This window comes from Melospiza melodia, chromosome 3 (genome assembly GCF_035770615.1).
Source record: "Melospiza melodia melodia isolate bMelMel2 chromosome 3, bMelMel2.pri, whole genome shotgun sequence".
Classification (NCBI taxonomy): domain Eukaryota; kingdom Metazoa; phylum Chordata; class Aves; order Passeriformes; family Passerellidae; genus Melospiza; species Melospiza melodia.
The window spans coordinates 115,677,199-115,685,488 of record NC_086196.1 but is presented as its reverse complement, the minus strand read 5'-3'; the positions used below and the strand labels follow the sequence as shown (position 1 = coordinate 115,685,488).

Below are 8,290 nucleotides of genomic sequence, written 5' to 3'. Positions count from 1 at the left end.
GAGAAAACGCTGTGAGCGTTGAGCCAGCCTTGGAAAAAGCTAGAGGAAAATCTGTATTTCTGACGCAAACATGGAAATTTGAAATGGGAGTGAGGTGTCTAAACATCTTGGAGGAACTTAGACCCTGAGCTTTCTGGAGCCAAATCCCACCCTAGCCTAGAAATAATTTCATATTTCACAGCCTTCACATTTTCCTCGGATGAACGTTGTTCTTAGAAGCTTATACAAGGAGGGCGAATCCTGAAGACATTACTTAAAGGAAATTTCTATTCATGTCGCTGAATATTCACCACTGATAATCCTGGTAATAATTCTCATGAAAAACTGTGTTACAGTGCATGTTGTAATTTGTGATGTACAGGAAATATAATATATTGTATAACTCAATATTACAGGTCTGCATTACATACCTGCAATATTATGCCCTGGTAATTAAACCAATTAAAGTGCAGTTATGAGCTCATTAAACCCAAGAAATATGAGATGTCAATCAATTCTGTGTTCATCAAGATAAAATCTTATCAAAGTCAAATGGTTCAGGCCTTCAAACCAAGTGTTCATTCATGTCTCCATTTAACACCCCTGGTGAACGTGCTCCAGAAATGCCTGTACAGACAGATGGAAGCTGCACACACAGCCCCACTGCACAGGGAACTGCTGCTGGATATTTTTACCTCTTTGCTTCCCATGATTCATCCAACTGGGATATTCTGTTGCAATCACAATGTTTTAAATATTTAAAACCATCACATGATTCTTTAGAGATCTGATAAAAGCAAAGCACAGCTGCCAGCCAGGTATGTGAGTTTTGCACATTGTTCCTCAGCAAATGCCAGAATGACTGAATCCTCCTGCTGTGGTCAGATGCCTTTTCCCAGGTGCTGCAGTTCCTGAACTGGTCCTTGCAGAATTGGCAAGTCCAGCTCTCCCTCTGGGCTCAGAGGTGATCCTGAATTAATTCTTTTGAAGTCACCTGGGACTAGTGCCTTTCTGCCTGGAGCAGAACATTATACTCTGGAATAAACATACTTGGGGCAGAAATCTTCTTCCCACTCCAGTTCTCCCATGGCTTTTATGGTGGGGATAAGATTTTGAGCATAACCTCACTGCCATCCCAGTCATTTGCTGGGAGTGTTTGGTGGAGCTGAGTGATGGCAATTCTGGACTTTTGCTGGGTGTTGAGAAGAAAAATTTGGTACAGCTGAGCTGGTGATCACAGAAGCTGCAAAAGGAAGAATTCAGATCTACAGAGAGGCAGCAGAGGAATGGCAGTGACAGGGGGTTCATTGAGCTGGGTCCTTGAGGCTGCCCTCAAGGTGTGTTTGCACAGCATCTGAACCCTCAGCAGGCCTTGGTCTTGGCTCTCATCTCTGAGGGCGACTCTAACATAGGCAGTGATAACACTAATGGTGATGATGATGCTGATGAGAGTCTGATAACTGAGATTTTTTCATATGGTCCAGAGACTCCATGCCTCAGGTTCAGCTCCTCCAGAGCAGAGATGTTTATGTTTATACTCATTTCTGGGTGGAGGAGAGTGTTCCTACCCAGAGATCAAGTCCACAGGGAGAGAGTTGTGGAACGATTTTTCTGTTGTGAGTAACAAAATTATGATCAGAAAAAAGAGGAGGGAGAGAGGAAAATGTGGGTGATGTTGTTATTACCAAAACGAAAGAATTTAGATATAATCATAGCAGTTAGGGAAATGTGTTTTTAAAGACCTTGAGAGAGGTCATAATGAGAGTTTAGTTTGTAGATCTAATCACACTTTACAAGACCATATGCCAGTTCCCAGTGGTGTCCATAGTGAACAGCAGGACATCAGTAATTTTCCAGATGTGGCTTCCCCCCTAGAAGGACAACAAAACCAGTGAGAAGAACTGGAGTGACCCAGCACTGGGGGAGCCTCTGAACTCCTTTAGACTGGGATGCTCTCATGAATAGTTTGGTTGTTGCCTGGTTACATTGGCATTAATTCTTCTCCAGTGTGACAGAGCCCACAAGAGAGAAGGAGAAACTGGGAGAGGGATCATAGGTTCTAATTTTATGGAAATGTCCTCATAAAACAGAGCTGAAGCGTGCATACCATAACATCTCTCCCAGATACCCAGTGAGCATTTGGAGCCACATCAGTAGTGGGGCACAAGGGAGGGGTGTTTGGTGCCAACAGGGCACCTTCTGAAAGGTGCCAGTGCAGAGACCACGGTCTCAGGTTCTCTGCCCTGACTTTTCTCTAACTTAGCAAACACGTGCTTGTTTGGCCTCCTTTGGTCAGATCCTTCCCTCCCCTAGCCTTGGGGCACTGCCCCTGTCCCGCTGCAGCACAAGCACCTTCCAGGTCAGAGCACTCAGCAGCATAGAGGTCACAAGGGACTGTGGAATCACCAGATCTTCTGGTTTTGCTTAGACAGAGTAGTGTCTCTCACAAACTCTAACTGTGCTTGAGGCTGTGACCTTTTGGAGGAGAGCACTTGGAAAAGATAGCCCAGTGAAGGAGGAAAAATTACATTCCCCAGGGAAGGAATGTGCAATCATTTGTTGTGTTCTGGAGGTTTTGCTGGCCGCCTGGCGCCCTTGCTCCAGGTTGCTCTTCCCTTCCATCTTGTGTGTTTTGTGCCCATTTTGTGACTGACGTCAGCTCAGGGGAAGGAGCTGTCACAGTCTGACATCAGTTCCTGGTGTCACCCTGATGCAGCTGACTCACAGCTTGCTCTGGAGGAGCAGGGAACAGTCTGAGATCCACCAGAAGCAACCAAGTGCCTGCACAGTGCCTTCAGACAGACTCAGAACTGGGCTTTGCTTGCACCTCTGGATGCAGTGAGCATATTGTCACTTCCCCAGAGGGATTGTGACGGTGACAGCTTTCCATGGGAGCAGGGAGTGGAGTTTCCTAATGAGCTGGAGAGGGAAGGAGGACATTTCAGTCAGGGACTGTTCTCCCAGGGCAGTGGCACATCAGGAGCTGCTTGGCCAAGCAAGTTCTGCCTGCCCAGGGCTGCAGAGCCGAGCAGGAGAGCAGCTCCAGCCAGGGCTGTGCCAAGGACAACGTGCTGCTCTCCATGTTACAGAGCCCTGGGCCAGGGGCTCGCAGGAGAAAAGGAAAAAGCCCTCGTGGGAGATGGCCTATTTTTAATGAGCCCAAACCTCTTCCACAAATTAAGTGAAATATTTTAAAAGGAAACAATATTACTTTGGTTTTATTTGTTTCAGCTACTTAGTTACAGCTCCACGTGGACACAATTAATGGAGGAAATAGAGTATTTTATTAGCCCAGGACTCTGAGATAGATATTTTGTGACCATGTGAAATTCTTTGCCCTGATCACCACACATTCCTAGGCAGAAGGTTGTATATTGCTGAAGATTATTAACCTTGATTCCAAAAATGTGTCTAGTCATTGAAAGGCAAAGGTCAGAAATTGTCATGGCATTATTGTGCCAGTTTGCCCTCCACTTTCCACTAAATTCCATGCTGTCCATCTCTGGCTCAGGTCTGCCCTAATAAAGTATTCCTCAGCAAGAAAGAGAAATGTCTTTTCCACTGGAGCAAGTGTGATTTCCTAGATCCTTCAGACTCCCCGTGACTTCATGTAAATCACTTGGACCCTTCAGTACCTTATTTCTTGATGATTTGGGAGTTTCTTTTAATAGAATATGATTTCCCCTTTATTTGCTTGTTTGCAGGATGATTTTTTTCAAGGCAATGAATCATCTTATTTTGGTAGTATCTAACACCAACCTCTCTGACCTTTGCTTGTCAGAGAATAAAAACAGATTGAGATAAAAACCTGGGGATGAACGTTGTTTAGATGAAGAGTTTCATTTGTGCCCTGTCCTGCTTTCTTGATGATAGGTAACAACAAAGAAGTCATCCTTAGAATAAAAAAAAATGGGCTTTTTCAGTCTTCTGGGACTGCTTCGAATATCAGAGATGAGGCCCACAAAATACCAGGGGAGGGAGTTGTGGCAGGAGCGAGTGGGGCAGCAGGGTGTGATTTCTGGATGGAGAGAGCTGAGCATTTGCTCAGGTCCATGAGCGTCATGAATCAGCCGTGGCTTCTCCCAGGCAGGCCCAGCTGTCCTCCCTTCCAGCTCTCAGGGCAGTGCTGGGCAGGCTGCATTGCCCAGGAGGAGGTAAACAACACCTCCTGATGCTGTCATCTCTGCAAATGTCCCCAGAGCGAACCCAGCAGAGCAGTAAATAAACAAAGACCCCCTCTGCCTTCCCCTCAGGCCGATGATGAATTTGGGTTACTGTACACGGCACTGCTCGGCCGTGCGGGGCTCTGGGAATCCATTAGTAGGGCAAGGGTGAGTGACTTCTGACTTCAGCGACCCTTAAAGTTAATCCAGCATTGTAGGGGCAGAATTAAATGTGATGAGCTCAGAAAGTGTGATAAAACCAGATTTAAGTGCACAGCTGGACAGCAACCTATAAAGGCAGAATTTAAAACCGTAATAAAAACTTTGTAATCTAATTACGACGGCAGAGTTAAAGGTGAGGTATTTGCAGCATGATTCACATGCACCATGGCTAACCTCTGACATCTTGAATATATTATGTGGTTTCTTCACTACAGGCGTAATTTTTGAGTTACTCTCTCACACTACGTGGTTCCCTGTGTTTTATTCTCAGGCACTGTCTCTGGAGGTTGCAGGGCCCGGCAAAAGCCTCTGCTTTCCTGTGCTTCTGCCTCCAGGGCTCTCTGGGCTGCTCCTCCCCACGCTCTGGGCACCTGGGCAGGGGCTGCAGCAGGTGCACAACACCTCCAAAATATTGCAGCTGCCGAGAGAGTTTGAGGAGAAATTGCAGCAAGAGTGGCCATGTCTGGAGCTGGTTTTAGCCTAGCTAGACTGAATACCAGGGGAGGGAGGATGCAAAGGAAGTTAGAGCTTGGATGCAGGATACAGTCCCAAGCAGTGTCGCTGTCATCCTGTCTTCCTTGCAATTGGCACCCAATTAACACCACCACTGATAGCAGCCTCGTCTCTGATTTCAATGTTGGCTTGTCCAATCACCGGAGGAAGGGAAAAAACCAACTTGTGAGTCCTGCCTGGCTCCTCTGGACTGCTGCCAGTGACTGACAGAGCTTGCTTTGCCCATCTGGTGCAGAGGCCTCTCAGCAGGGTGGGCACTGCCAAGTGCGACAACAGTCTCAGATCCAAGTCTGGCATCTGCCAGCAGACGGGTTCTACACTACAGCACAGGTCTGTTCCCTTGCTCTCTTTGAGCACTGTCCAGCATCCCAAGAGTCCTTCATGTGTGGGCAGGTGTAGTGGTGAGATTCAAACACATTTGCTCAAGTTGGCAACAGCTCTGCAGTAACACCTGAAGGGGTCTCACTTTCTTCAGCCAGCCTATGTCAAGACAGAAGTTTCAAATTAGAAATCTACCCCATGTGATAATTCTGATTGTTTTTCTGTATCCCAAACACCAATTCAAAAATGGAGCAAAAATGTCAGAAGAAAATCTTTCTATATTAAAGGGGTTTACACATTGGGGGTTTTCTTAAGCTAAAATTACTTGGTGGCATTTCTGAAATCAAGTTTCATTCTTTTTGAATTTAGCTGAAAAGCATTCTTTTAAGTCTGATTGGCACAAGCTATATGCCTACAACATAATGCTGAGGACAGCCTTGTCTGTAGAATCAGCATCCCAAAAATAAATTTCAGCTCCCTCAAGGCAGTGTGAACCCAGCTGATCAATCTCCACAAATCAGTTGTTCTTAAACTGATGAAATATTTCCCATGTTTATGAAACCAAACTGAAACAGATCTGTTGCTTAGGTTTTCCCAGTGAGTAATCCAGTAGTGTTTTTCCTCAAGGAAATGAATATTTTTTTCAGGATACTGTGTTTCAGAACATGTCTCTCTTTTCCCCTTTTAAGAAGCTCAGGGGGGAAGTGCAGAGCTCTCAAGGACCCGCTGTGAAGGGTTCAGGGTGATGCTCTCCCAAAGGAGGAGGGGGTTGTGTGAGCCATTGGCTAAAATAGGTGATTGATGTCAGCAGTGAAAGAGGAGTGGGGTGCTCTCTTGGAAAAGGAACTGCTCAAAATTCCAAGTACACCTTACCTTTGTGATCAGGGGCCTATCTCAGTGTTGATATTTAAGAGACAGAGACCTGCTTTTTGCTTTAGAGAGGAAAGGATGTTATGTGCATTACTGGGTTGCCATATACACATCTGCTCTTCCTGAGACAACTTTATTCCAAACTCTCCTTCTCTTCCTACAGCTGTGCAACAACTACACCAGGAGAGAACCCTGCAGGGGACAAAACAGCTTCTAAAATGTGATTGGGGACTACCAGGAAACACCACAACAAATGCCCCAAACACAGGAAGGAGCCCGGCAGCTGCAGGAAGGCAGCATGAGGATCAACAGAGACACATCCCAGGTACAAAGAGGGTGAGATCCCAGAGCCCAGGCCAGCAGCCACACAGCCAGCCCTGCTCTGGTGGGGTTAGAAATCCCATCCTGGATGGCAGCTCCAGCTCCTACATGCTCCAGCTCCCTGCACAGGGAGAGAATAAGGGAGCATTTAACACCCTCAGTCTGCAAGACACAGACAGGAGGTGGTAAATACCTTGATAAGGAAACTGGAGTGAAAATACCAGCTTTAGGCAATCCAGATTTTATCAGGGAAGTATGCAGGAATGAGTAACTGCCTGACATGCAGATGTGCCTCTGCACAGTGCCAGCAGCCTGCCAGTCCCCACATCTGGCCTCAGGCAACACGCACCCATTTCCAAACCCATGTGATTTGGGGGTATGCTGGGGAGGAATTTTTGTGTGGGGTTCTCACTTGGGCAATGGCAGTGCCCAGAATGAATCCACAGCTCCATGCCTGGAAGATTATCTACACTCAGCACTGGAGACTTGTTTTCCTGCTATAAGAAGCAGCTTGGCTTGTAAGCAAAGGCTGTGGCTCTGCTCAGCAATGACATGCATGTCACAGCATGGCAATCCATGTGTGCTGGTTGAAAACAAGATCCTGGAATCCAAGGGCTCGGTAAAGTCATAAAAATTACTCCTGAATATTGCTCAGTGAATGGATGGTGTCTTGTGGACTGTGGCTGTCACTGTGGGCCCAAGAGAAGACTTGTGCCCAGTCCCATAATTGTCTCTGCAATGTGAGTCACAAATTTGGTGGGAACAGATGGAAACCGAAGTGCAGTGAACTGGCACAACACAAATTCACACTTGAGGAGATTTGGGGATGGTGGGGAAAGAACCCCAGGGAAGTTGTAACCACACCAAGCCTGTCAGAGTTCAAGGAGTGTCTGGATGATGCTTATAGTTGTATGGTATCATTTTAAATAGTCCTGTGAGGAGGTGGGACTTGGACTCAATGCACTTTATGGGCCCTGCCCAACATAAGATATTCTGTGTTCTGATACAGCCAGCTTGAGTAATTGTTGCCTGGTCTCTTACTGTAGCCCTAAACTCCAATGCATGACAAAGGACCTGAGTGTTGGCTGCTCTCCCTCAGACTGCAGATCTCTAGGGAACCCATTGCCTGGGCTGTCATTAACCAAGGTGGAAATGTCTGTTCAGAGAGGCTGTCCTTGCCTGGCAGTGCTCTTCAGGGGTCTTACAGGCTTTTGGATCTTGTTGTTTGGTGTCAGCACTGATTCTTGATCAGGTTTTCAATAGAAGAGATGGCACAACCAGCCCATTACTTGATGGGAAGGGGAGGGTAGGAAGAGCTTGGCAGCTCAAAGGGATTTGCTGGAAACCTGAACAAGGAGAGAGGAGAGCCTTGCTGAAATGGTAAGGGGTTGGGGCAGCACACACCACTGTGCCACACCAGGGGATTGGCTGCCAAAGGGGCACAGGCTGTCTCCTTCTTGGGGTGGTGCTTAGTGGGGCTAATGACAACCATAAGTAGGAAAATATGGATGCTATTGGAGAAAGAGGCCCAGGAATGGATAAAGAATAAATTGGCTGTGCTGTGTACAGAGAGGGCCAAACAGATGTTGGGCCTGATCCAGAGCCCATTGAGTTAATGGAAAGGCTCCCTTTGGTTTCATTGGACGCTGCCTCAGACCCATTCCAGCTTCACAGGAAGCAGTGGAGACCAAGAGCAATAACTCGTGGTGGCTGGAGCGCTGTGAGCTGCAGAGGTGTGGCCAGGGGGGTTCATGCTGAAAACAGATGGGTCTGACAGACCAGTCCCCTTGGGCTGGGTCACCCCTCTGCTGCTCCCCACACCCAGCCACGAGCAGCCTCACGTGGGTTTGGTCCTCTGGCCAACACTTTGGCATAATTCTGAGCAGAGCTGGACTTTCTGC

The 8,290-nt window shown here is 47.1% G+C and overlaps 1 protein-coding gene across 1 annotated transcript in view; it reads right to left on the bottom strand.

The window, feature by feature from the left end:
* Positions 1-4,569: 4,569 nt before the first annotated feature.
* BMP2 (bone morphogenetic protein 2) overlaps positions 4,570-8,290 on the bottom strand; it is a 256,010-nt gene continuing 252,289 nt past the window's right edge. Inside the window, exon 9 of the mRNA XM_063152820.1 lies at positions 4,570-5,357. The gene's annotated coding sequence lies outside the window, so the exon portion shown is untranslated. The remainder of the gene's footprint in view (positions 5,358-8,290) is intronic.